Consider the following 13,530-nt stretch of genomic DNA (forward strand, 5'->3'; position numbering starts at 1 on the left):
ATATATATAATAATATATAATAATAATAATAATAATAATAATAATAATAATAATATAATATAAATAATAATAATAATAATAATAATAATAATAATATTTAATATTAATAATAATAATAATAATAATATATTATATAATATATATATTATTATTATTATTATATTATTATTATTATTATTATTTATTATTATATTTATTATCACGATAATATTAATAATTCACGAAAAGTACATGAATTACAAAACAACAAAATAAACAATCAAAATACAATAAATGAAAAACAGAATAAAACAAGATTTTAAAAATAATAATAAAATAAAACATAAAAGAGATTATACATAAATAGATATTCTTAATAAATTATAATGATTAATTATATATATTATTTATAAAAAATAATCATAATATAATAATAGATAATACATTACAATACAAAAAACAATAATAATAATAATATAATAATAATAATAATAATAAATAATAATAATAATAATAATAATAATAATATATAATAATAAATAATAATAATATAATATATAATAATAATTAATAATAATAATAATAATAATATAATAATAAAAAAAAAATAAAATAAATAAATAAAATAAATAATAATAAATAATAATAATAATAATAATAAATAATAATAATAATAATAATAATAATAAATAATAATAATAATAATAATAATATAATAATAATAATAATAATAAAATAATAATAATAATAATAATATAATAAATATAATAATAAATAATAATAATAATAATAATAATAATAATAATAATAATAATAATAATAATAATAATAATAATAATAATAATAATAATAAATAATAATAATAATAATAATAATAATAATATAATAATAATAATAATAATAATAATAATAATAATAATAATATAATATAATAATAATAATAATAATAATAATAATATAATAATATAATAATAAAAATAATATAAATATTAACCCACTCTTACTTTGATATTTTGAACTATGTTAATTGCACAATAGCAGAAGTTAAAAAATGTCGATCAAAATATTTTTGCCACTTTGAATCGGGCTGTCAGTTTCTGCACGTGTTCAATCTGGAAGTAGGTCAGCAGTTTATTTATATTCAACCGAGATTGTCGCACTTTTCACTCTCTCTATAAAAAAGAGTTCCTTATGGATACTGAATAGTGGCAAAGCATTATTCAGTATCTGATACTGAATAACCACTTCGTTTTCTTATTTAGGTAAGGCAAGATGTGATGAATAAAATAGTTTTCTTTCAACCAAATATACTGCTTGTAAAATAACAGCTTCTATAGCACTTCTACGGGGTTTTTATCGCAGCGTTAGGGAGGGGGGGTTCTTTTCTATTTCCCGCCTTTTTAAAAATGTGTTGTCCCATTTGGTGATATTTCACCGGCACGTTTCGTGAGCTAAACATTTAATAGATTGGGGGGGTTGCGGATGAGCTCCGGGGAAAAGGATGCTCAAACATTCATGAAAAAAATATATGGGGTTGGGGATGGGAGGCATCTATATTTGATACAATAAAGTGTTGTTAGATAGACAAGGGAATCAGAAGGATAAAAAACAAATCTTGACTTTACCTCTACTTGATTCCATTGCATGCATATGGGGCGAGTGCTCTACCTATTGAGCTATCGGGATCCCCGAAAAAAAAAGAAAGAATGAATGACCTTTGATAATGGATACTTCATAAAATTCAACTAAAATTTGAATTTCATATGGAGGTAGCCATTATAAACATTTGATCAAATTAAGAAATTAAGGAGCAGGCACCGGTGTAAGATAAGGATCTGAAAAATTTTTATGCGTCCTTCCTTACAAAGGAGCATACTATTTCCCGCCCATCAATGTTTTGTTTATTCATCTTAACAACGCAGCTACAACATTATTTCAGTCGTTTGTAGTGTTTCATTCATCCTGTTTTGTTGATAAAGGGGAAATCCGAAATGTCCATTTTATTTGTTGTAGTATATTAAATTGAAGCTTACATTCAATTTCTCTTCGAGCAACAACATTTCAATGTATGAACATACGGAAGGTTTTACATATTTAGGAAGTAAAAATTAGAAGTGATGTAACGAAATAACAGACGGAATGGGAAAAGAGAACTCAGCATTTAGAAAATTATACTAAGATTGAGCTTTTATATAGCGCAATATCCACTAAACTTTCTCAAAGCGCTTTACAAGTGGTCCCTGGCCAACAGCAAAACTAAACAGGTTGGACGGGACATGACGCCTGTCAGGCGATATTACATTTTTTTTCGATAGAGACGACGCTTTTAACGGCCTTGTACTCATTTTACACCTGACAGATTTTACGGTGATAGAATGTGGATATATAGCCTTTTTCCAGGAGCCGAACCCGGGACTTTCCGATCTGAACACATGTGTCATATCACAAGACCACATAGCCGCACAGGCAAACAACAACAACAACACAAGCACACTTTAATTTGTTATAATCCGAGCCATTTTCATGTCAATTATATTCCCAACCTGTTCCAAATTAGAGCATAATTAAATTCTTATATTCCCACGCACAGTGATTAAAGTATTAAAGGATGGTGGGGTGTCTAATTGTAATGAGTAATTGTAGTGAAACTAGAAGGAAAACCATTTGACATAGGAATAATTCAAGTATATGCCCCTACATCAACACATGATGATGAAGAAGTTGAGAAATTTTATGACGATCTAGATTTTGCTATGAAGCAACTAAAATCACAAGATGTAAAAATAATAATGGGTGACTTCAATGCCAAGGTAGGCAACTCAAGAACAAAAGAAATAATTGGTCCGTGGGGACTTAGAGATATGAATGAACGTGGTGAAAGACTCATTGATTGGTGTAGAGAAAATGAATTCATTGTTTCAAATTCATGGTATAAACAACATCCAAGAAGAAGATATACATGGATAAGTCCAGGCGATAGAACTTGAAACCAAATAGACTTCATCCTAATCTAGAAACGTCTTCGAAATGCAGTAAAATCAGTTAAAACCTTGCCCGGAGCTGATTGTGATAGCGACCATGTATGTACCTGTCATCTGCAAAGTGAGAAGTAGAATTTCTGAAAATAAATCAAGATCTTATAGAAAAGTTTGTTATTGAGGTAAAAAACGATTCCAATTGTTAGAAGTAGAAGAAATAACTGATACAGATGAATTATGGAACGGAATTAAAACCTCAATTAATGAAGCTATACAAGAAAATATACCACAGAAATCTAGAAAAGAGAATAAGAAGTGGATGACTAATGAAATTCTAGGACTAGTGGAAGAAAGAAGGCAATATAAATCAGATGTAGAAAAACATAAAACCTTAACAAAGAAAATAAAGAAAAAATGTAATGAAGCAAAAGAGAAATGGATAAATGATCAGTGTCTAGAAATAGAAATAAAACAAAACAGTAATAGCAAATTTATACATGAAAAAGATAAAAGAAGTCAGTGGCAAAAGAGTATGTTCAAGCACAGGATGCATAAAAGCTAAAGATGGCAATGTTTTGATGGATAGAACAGATGTGTCGAATAGAGGGTCAGAGTATATAGAGGAACTTTTTTATGATGAAAGAGAAAAACTAACAATAAACAAAGAGATAGACGGGCCACCAATTTTAAAAGAAGAAGTAGAAGCAGCTTTTAAAAAATGAAGTTAGGCAAAGCAACAGGCCCTGATAATATCCCAATAGAAATTATCATAACATTAGAGGATTTAGGTTTAAACACAGTGACAAATCTATTGAATAAGATATATGACAGAGGTAAAATTCCAGATGATTTATTAAAGTCAGTGTTTATAACACTTCCAAAGTCACCAGGGGCCATGGAATGCGAGTTACACCGAACGATTAGTCTTATGAGTCACTTCACGAAAATTCTCTTAAGAGTACTAATCAAGAACTCAATTTGGATTTGTCCCCGACAAAGGTACAAGAAATGCTATTTTCACCTTATCAATGTTGATGGAAAGATGTATTGAAGTCCAGAAAGACTTATTTATTTGCTTTATTGATTACTCAAAGGCATTTGATAAAGTTAGACATTGTGAGCTATTTAATATCCTTGAAGGACTAGACATAGAGGGAAAAGATCTTAGAATTATTAGAAACTTATATTGAAAACAATGTGCAGCCGTCAGGATTGAAGGAGAATTAAGTAAATATATACAAATTAAACGAGGTGTTAGACAGACCTTTTCAATATCTATAGCGAAACAATTATTAGAACTTTAGGAGATAGCCCAGGCATTAAAATCAATGGTGAGAATATCAATAATAAAAGATATGCAGATGACACAGCACTAATTTCAGACTCAAAATAAATTTTACAACTACTCCTCAATAAAATAGTCACAGAGAGTGAACGTATGGGGTTATACTTAAATGTAAAAAAGACAGAATGCATGGTTGTATCAAGGAGAGAAAGAAATCCAATATGCAACTTAATAAGCAATGGAAAAACTATAAAACAAGTTCGGGCATTTAAATATCTTTGATACATAATAACTTCAGATGGCAGATGCAACACAGAAATAAAACGAAGAATTGCAATAGCTAAAGACAGTTTTGATAAAATGAGTCTAATTTTTAAAAACCACAATATCTCAATGACAACAAAACATAGGGTTTTGAAGGCCTACGTATGGTCAGTATTATTATATGGCTGCGAAAGCTGGACAATTACAGAAGACATTAGAAAGAAACTGGAGGCAGCAGAAATGTGGTTTCTTAGAAGGATGTTAAGAATCTCATGGACAGAGAAGAAAACTAATGAAGAAGTATTAGAGCAAGCTGAAACTAAAAGGCTATTAATTCGTACAATAAGAAAAAGACAAATGCAATTTTTAGGACACCTAAATCGACTTAAATTTATTGAACATCTTGCTCTCACAGGAAAGATAGAAGGTAAAAAAGAGTAAAGGTAGACCAAGAAAAACATATTTGAATAGTTTGAACAGCTTGGTGACAAAAAAGAGAAGAGTAATATTAGTTTTCTGATCAAAGAGATGAATGGCGTATCATGATCACCGATGTCTGGCACAGACTTGGTACTTAAAGAGAGAGAGAGAGAGAGAGAGAGAGAGAGAGAGAGAGAGAGAGAGAGAGAGAGAGAGAGAGAGAGATATCTAAACATGTGGCCAAAAAATTCGTCATCCAATCATATATTGACGATTAAAATGACACTCAATTTGGCAAACATTCTCAACCCTGAATCTTCGGCTCTACTACAACTACGATGACTACTGCCACTACTACTACTACTACTACCAATACTGCTACTACTACTATGACTACTGCTACTGCTACTACTACCAATACTACTACTACTACTACTACTACTACTACTACTACTACTACTACTACTACTACTACTACTACTACTACTACTACTACTATTATTATTATTTCAAACAAATAAATATATTCACCGATTGGTGTAAACAAAATCAGCTTGAATTAAATGTTGAAAAAACGAAAGAACAGGTGTTTGGTGTAAAAAATAAAAACGACTTAAAGTGTGTGACGATCGGTAAAGATGATGTTGAGATAGTTGACTATTTTAAATATTTAGGAATAACCATTGATAGTTCCCTCAATTTCTCTCAACATATTAATATAATATCTAAGAAAGTTGCCCAAAGATTATACATCCTAAGGAAATTGAGAACATTTCAAGTAAGGAAGAAAACTATGTTAAGAGTTTATGACTCATTGATTAAAAGTGTAATTGCGTTTGGCTGCACCATATGGTTTGGCGGATGCCGACTTAAAGATAAATCAAAAATTTCAAAATCTATCAAAGAGGAATCAAAAATAATAAACCATCGTCTTGATGGAGTAGAAAGAATTCATGGAAAAGCAATAGAAAGGAAAGCATTCTCAATTACCAACAATAAAAAACATATTTTATACCATGAATTTAGTCTTTTACCATCTGGGAGAAGGTTTTGTCAGATTAAATGTAGAACTAACAAGTATAGATCAACGTTCGTTCCATCAGCAATAAAAATTTTGAATATTTCATATGGTACAGAAAAACCAAGGATTGATAAGTTGACTGATTAACTGATTAATTTATTTAATGTTAGATTAAGTGACCAATTGATAATGATGATAATTTTTGGTGTCGAATTGCCACAATTGTAACAGATTGAAAACGAAATGAATATGTTTATGTTGTGTATATAGCACGTGTGAAAGAAAGAGAGGAAGAGAGAGAGAGAGAGAGAGAGAGAGAGAGAGAGAGAGAGAGAGAGAGATAGAGAGAGAGAATGAGAGAGAGAGAGAGAGAAAATAAGTAGGAGTAAAATATCTATTCAATGTTACAGTTATCATTTAACGTTATAACAAGTGTAACTAAGTGACAAATTGCCATATTTATGACAATAGTATATATATATTATTAATTATTATTATTATTATTATATTATATTATTATATATATTATTATTATTATTATTATTATTATTATTATTATTATTATTATTATTATTATTATTATTATTATTATTATATTATTATATTATATTATATACTACTTACTTACTATACTACTACTATACTTACTCTATACTATACTACTATACTACTACTACTACTACTACTACTACTACTACTACTTACTACTACTACTATACTACTACTACTACTACTACTACTACTACTACTACGTACTACTACCTACTACTACTACTACTACTACTACTACTACTACTACTACTACTACTCTACTACTACTACTACTACCTACTCTACTACTACTACTACTACTACTACTAATATGACTGTTGCTACCGCTACTACTACCAATACTACTACTACTACTACTACTACTACTACTACTACTACTACTACTACTACTACTACTACTACTACTACTTCTACGTCACTCAGCTCTTTATTATTGTTTTCAGACACCCATTTTAATGATTTGTTCTCACTAAATTCTGTATTTATCAGACAATAAACGTTTAAGGTTACACATTGTTTTCTGTGTTGGCAGGCGGATTTTGTGAGTATGTTGCCCAAACGCATAGCATCAGTTCTTTTAAATTCTGAGTTTAAACATTTCAATATCATTTTTGTGTTAGGTTGGTATGACATATCAATAAAAATCTTGAAAATTGTGTCGGTAAGAAACGAGTTTAGCGAGTTTCATTGTATTAGATATATTTTTTTTTGGGGGAGGGATTTAGTTGTCAAGAATAGGCGTGGCTTATGAGTGGGCTGTCCCATATGTCATTCAATTCATTTATAAAGTACATTTGAAAACAAACAACAAAAACATAATAAAATGATCAGGATTGTTTTTATCTATTATACTCCACTTAGTTTTGCGCATTGATATAATATTGTCGCGCCCCTGATATCAGGCATTGACGTAAATATATTAAGTAGTACCACGACTACCTCAACTTAAAAGAGCAATAATGTAAGATTTTGAGGTTAGCATGGTAAAAGGAATCGTTGGATATCTTGTTGTGATAGAAATCTATTGATTTAACGAAAGACAAACCTGTTTGGATTATATCTTCAAACAAATCCTTGTTAGTTTTCATTCCACGGAGACTGGACAGGTCAGGTTTGGAATTGTTTTATCATTAAATGTGAATCAACATCTATTTTTTAAAAAAGTAGTCCTTAAGAGCCATTAAGCCCATGGAGTTTATCCCGGTTTCCATAGCTTGAAACGGACAATAGCAATTGCTTGCTATTCTTTGGATAGGACGCTAGTCTATAGTAACGTACTTTCCGCCAGATCTAACAGACCCAGTTACTAATTTATTATTGTCGGGTGAGCAGGGTGAATCAGAGAAAAAAAATGTTCTCGTTGTACCCGAGACCGATCTCGGTTACTTTCTGTATGAAGCGATTGCTCTACCAACTGAGCTATCTGAACCCCCTAACAGAACATCTATAGAGGGAACGACGAAGGGAATTGACGTCACTCAACTCTTTGTTGTTTTTATTTATAAACAGTCCGATAGTTGTTTTGTTTTTCACTGAATTATGCCAATCTGACTATAAACGTTAAAGGTTACAGGCAGTTTTGTGATTCGGTCCAGTATATCCGGCTACCGGATGATGTGAGTATTTGATCTAAACGCATAGCATCAATGGATAGAATTATACAGGGGTGGGTGGATCTGATGAAGATCAGAGTAGGAAGAAACGGAAGTCAGATTTTTTATTAAAAAAAATTAAAAAACAGAATTTGAGGGTATGAACGAGTTTTTTCTTTTTCTTATTTAATACTTTATGATGCTGTTTCGTCTTTACGAAACCAGGCGAAACCCGTCGAAACCCACTGAAACCCGCTGAAACCCGCCGAAATCTATAGTTTCAGGTTCACTCCCCACTGGTGCACACCGCCCTTATTCCAAGGTTCACTCCCCACTGCTGCCCACTTCCCACACATTTGTCAGGTTTCGTCGGGGTTCGTCGGGTTTCGTCGGGTGTCGTAAAAGAGAACCACCATTTTTATGATATAGTTTTACCTTGAGCATTTGACTAAGTGTCTTTGAAAACGTACCAAGTCAAGGCGATAGTAGGGTGCTAGAGGCTGTGGACTGTAAAGAGTAATCAACAATAATGGATATAACAGCTTCAACGTAGAACAAATTAAAAAACACGGAACGTTTCGGGCTCAAAATCATTATCAGCCAACAACAACAAAAAACTAATAAAGACATAAATTACTTACTTAGGCCGCTTCTACATGACTAAATTTCAGATAAACGACAAATAAAGTTTATATGTCCTCTCTGTAGAATAATCTTGGAAACATAAACCATATTATATTCATTTTTGTTTAAAACGTAGTAAGTCTCGTCTTCATCATTCAAAGAAAACCCCAATTTTGTTTAATTAATTCTTTGATTTAAAGAGGACAATACATTTCTTGTGTGCCTCGTAGATTTACAATACCCCGAGTGTTTTGACAATCCAAATTTTCTCTGTTGATTCTATGGAGTCCAAAATAGATTGATTCCATATTTTCTGTTAGGATGCGACTTAGGACGATTTGAAAGGCACCTAATCCCATGTTTTATAAAATGGATCTTTTATATAGCGCAATATCCACTAAACGTGCTCAAACACTTTACATGGGGTCCCTGGCCAACAGCACCATTGAACATTTAGGATAAGACAGACATGACGCCTGTAAGGCGATATTATATTTTTTTAAAGAGCCAGGTACTCATTTTACACCTGAGTACGGTGAGAGAATGTGGGTAAAGTGCCTTTTCCAAAGACTCAACTATGCGCCCAGCGAGGCTTGAACACAGGACCTTCGGATCCGAAAGCGGGTGTCATACCACAAGACCACATAGTCGCACGAATGTTAAGGATTTTGAAGTGTGAAGGTAAATAGGTGATCAATAAAGTCAACTATATTATAGCAATTTCTGATTTTTATCTCCTAAAAGTAGTCAATTTTTAAGTCAAGTCTACTTATAAAAAATATGTAAATTTTCATAAATAAAAAAAAACAACAGAAATAAACTGAACCTCACTCTTAGTCTCAGATTTATTTGATTAGAGGTGAACCAATGATAACTCTCTCCTTACCAACCATTTTCATGATTTCCCCAAAACTGAAAAACCCAACTAACACAAACATTTTTTTTATCACTCAAACACACTGACAGAAAGGTTCTTGCGATACGGGTCTAATATCTTTAGCAAAATATGCTCCACATATAAAACACTGTTCATTTTCTGTAAATTTTATGATTTATACAAGAAATTTGAATAAGAAAAATGTTGGTTGTATCGTAGCTAATGTGACGATTTTCCTATAATTGGTAAGGAGAAGGTTAGGCCTAAACAAGCTAGGCCTAAATAATTTTTGTTTGTAATGTACCAACCGCAGTGCATAAAAAGACTGACAGGGAAGACACTTTTTTTTTTAGACCCAGGCCATCCTATCTAATGACCCTCTTAATTAGTAAAAATTGTATTTGTTAGGTTAATTATTATGTGTTTAGTAGCAGTAGAAAGGCATTGGCATTAACTGCTTCTGTATCGTACGTTATGATAATTTTTTTTTTTTAATTTAAAAAAAAAATGAAATAATGGTTGAAATATTAATGTTGCCTAACGCGTTCATGGAGGGTGGGGGGTTAATTGGGCAGTTGGTCAGTTAGAAGATATATTGGGTTGGTGGGTTGTAATAAATTTTGTTACTTTTTTTGATGGTTTAAATTAACAATTAAATAGCTGATCATGGTTGGATGTGGATAGTAGATAAAATGTGTTGTGATTGGTGGATGACAGAGATCCTGTACCAATCGGTTTATTGATGATTCAGGGCTGTTTGTAATGTTGTTTAGATAAATTGTCTGGGACTGGTAGAGGTTTAGTAGGGGGGGGGGGGTGTTGGATTCTGAGGGTTTTGATTGGTGTGAGTTGAAAGGCTGCAGCCTATCAGCTGATCGGAATATTCGAACTTCTGTAATATGGGGTTATTGTGGAAATGAGGTTAGGTTTAGGTTTTAGGTTGGATGGGGGGGGGGGGTGAGGTTTCTGAATTGCTTCTGTTGTTGGGATGTTGAATACACGGGTCAAACGTCTTGTGGGTATTTTAATTGTTGTGGTCGGTTGATGTTCTTGGGCTATTGCTAAATTATGGGAGTAGATTGGAACTGGTGATGAAGGTGGTTATGATTTTAAAAGGAAACTTTTGATTAATTTGTTAGTAACCTATTCCCTTGCTCCCTTAGGAGTCCAAGGGTGGCCACCCACTTTCCCGCTCTCTAGCCGAGCGTCATTCGCTGCTTCAACTACTGTGCACGTGGTCTTTCCCTTTGCAGCATTGGTTATTTTATTATTCTATGAATATGGTTAATTTTTCGATAAGGTTAGAATCGGGGGGGGGGGGGGGGCAGTTGTGACTGTGGGTGTACAAGGTGTACGTTTTAATATTATAAATATTGTAAATATTCTTCTTTCCAATTCGGCCCCGACTGATCTCATCAGAATACATGTGGTCCACGGCAGTCTAGACGCCGCAGCGCAATTGTTTCAGCCGCGCTTCAGGCGGGACAAGACCCCTCCGGCATGCTGCGCGGCACACACATTGCCCCGCGCCGTCTCTGCCGTGGGCCGTTGCGCCGAGTTCGCCGGGGCCGCATCGGAAAAAAAAATATAAAAAATAAAAAAAAAAAAAGGGGGGGATTATATCTTACTAAACACTTGTGTCACGTCCTTCCCTTTGGTTGCCAATCATCAGATTGATTTATTCAAGTTCTTTAAATTATATATCACAGACTTAGTATTATTAAACATGCAGTATAGAAATATACATAAACAAGAATAAACGTTATGTAATATAACGTCAACGCACAAATGCAGTTAACTAATGATACGAATATAATGTATTCTATTAATATATTCAATTGTGACAATATTTAGAAGTAACTAAATGTAGTTCAGTGTATTATATATGGAAGTATAATTTTAGTTATTGCAAAGGGCAATAACTCAATAATAATAATACACCATAACACCTCCCTTCTAGCCTGAAAGATAGTGAAGGCTAAACCATCAAAATATTATTATAGACACACATAATGTGGTAGTTCGCTTAAAACACTAATTCAAGTTAATTTGAAATTCCATGTTACACATCCGGAAGATCGCCGTTGCGATTAACATTTAAAAGTCCGTACGAACAATACTATTTCAAATGTCCGGTGATCACATACACTATATCAAGTCCATTTGACAGTCCATGCACTGGAATAATCTGTTACAATATATCATGAGTCTCGTTGTCATAATTATAATATAATCACATCTTAACTACTGTGGCGTGTGCGCAGTTGGTCGACGTGTCTTCTCAAAGTAGGACCATCCGGCACAATTTTCAAATCGAACAATAGGCTTCCAATCACTGATGCTACAACCGCTGGCACCCACTTGTCCCTACGCCCCCTCTGAAAAGACAGGGCATAGCACTGGCTGTTCACTGTGAACTTAGTTTTCCCTGACGAGCGAAGATTTACATGGCTATGAGGCAGGAGCACATCTATCTTCGTCCGTATCTGTCGACCAATCAGAAGTTCGCTTGGGCTATAGCCACTCCACGGGGGAGTTCTCCGGTACTGGATCAAGAACTCGTGTAAGGCCTCACTGGTGCTGAGGCTGGATTTCCTCAGCGACTTTTTAAATGACTGCACCAGTCTCTCAGCTGCACCGTTGGTCTCTGGATGATACGGGGCTCCCTGCAGTTGTTGAATACCCCGGCTCTCACAGAAGCTGGCAAACTCAGCTGACGAGAAGCACTGCGCATTATCAGTGACGATGGTATGCGGGTAGCCAAAATGCGCAAAATCCTCGTCCAGCTTTTGAATTGTCGCCTTCGTGGTGATGGATGTCAACTGGTGGACACACGGATATTTGGAGTATGCATCCACCACCACGAGCCAGTTGTGTCCTTTGAAATTCACGGCGTGGTCGATATGGACACGTTCCCATGTTTGTTGGGCATAATCGTACTGCCCGAGGACGGTGACAAAGGTCGGGCCGCATTCCATTTGTCACCGTTTTTACTCGTTGATGTTGACTTCTCTTCCGACAGGCAGACTTTATGTGGCCCTTAATGCCGCAGTGGTGGCAAAGGGCTTACTTGAATCGACAGGCATCACTTGAGTGGTTCCCGAGGCACCGGTAGCATCGGGTCATCTTGTTCCTGTTCTGCGTTGATTTTGATAGGTGGTTGATGTTTGGAGACTCTTTGTTATGCGCCGTGGGCAGTTTACGAGCCGGATTACGATTGGGCTGGAACTTAAACACATCGGCATTTGATGTGCCGACCGTCTCTTTGGCAACTTTTCCAGCCTCCTTCACTTCCGCGGCGATTAAACGTCAGCTCGCCGTACTTTCCTTTGAACAAGGCTTTGATGGTTGCCTCGCTTTTGATCGAGCAAACGAATCGAGTCCTCATTGCTTCGTCCAACGGGTCCTTGATCGAGGAAAAATCACACGTAGCTGCCTCTTGCCGACAGTCTCTCCTGGCTTCCTTTCTCTTCGTGTCCAGAATTTGTAACGCTCCCGAACAACGAATTTTTTGGGGTTGAAATAGTCAACCATGTGCTGCCGGATCTCGTCCATCGATAACTCGTTGACGTTCTTGGGAGGAACGCTCTGTGAAGCCAGGTTTGCCAGCAGCTTGAAGATAGCACACGATTGGTTGGTGATAAAAATCTCCCCAATCCTATCCGATGGAATGGAGTTGGCCTTTACGAACGTCTGGAAACGTAATCAATAGTCCGTCCACAGCTCTGCGTTTGAATCAAACTCGCAGAACCTGGTGTTGGTCACTGATGACTTGGGTCGATCCATCACCAAGGCCATTAACGTTTCAATCTGTTGACGCTGCATCTCCATCTGCTTTTGTTGTTGGGCCATCTGATCACGCAATAGCCCAATCAGCTCCTCGTTGGTCCATGCTGCTCGTGTAGTCATGACGATACGTCCAAAGAAGCCAATAAACG

General features: G+C 34.4%; 1 long non-coding RNA gene across 1 annotated transcript in view; it reads left to right on the forward strand.

The window, feature by feature from the left end:
• Positions 1 to 7,484: 7,484 nt before the first annotated feature.
• The window catches only part of LOC144960857 (uncharacterized), a 56,231-nt gene continuing 50,185 nt past the window's right edge, over positions 7,485 to 13,530 (forward strand). The window contains exon 1 of the long non-coding RNA XR_013642959.1: positions 7,485 to 7,605. This is a non-coding gene — a long non-coding RNA (uncharacterized LOC144960857). The remainder of the gene's footprint in view (positions 7,606 to 13,530) is intronic.

Source organism: Berghia stephanieae, chromosome 15 (assembly GCF_034508935.2).
Source record: "Berghia stephanieae isolate SIO BIC M18660-M18661 chromosome 15, UCSD_Bste_1.3, whole genome shotgun sequence".
In the NCBI taxonomy this organism is placed as follows: Eukaryota; Metazoa; Mollusca; class Gastropoda; order Nudibranchia; family Aeolidiidae; genus Berghia; species Berghia stephanieae.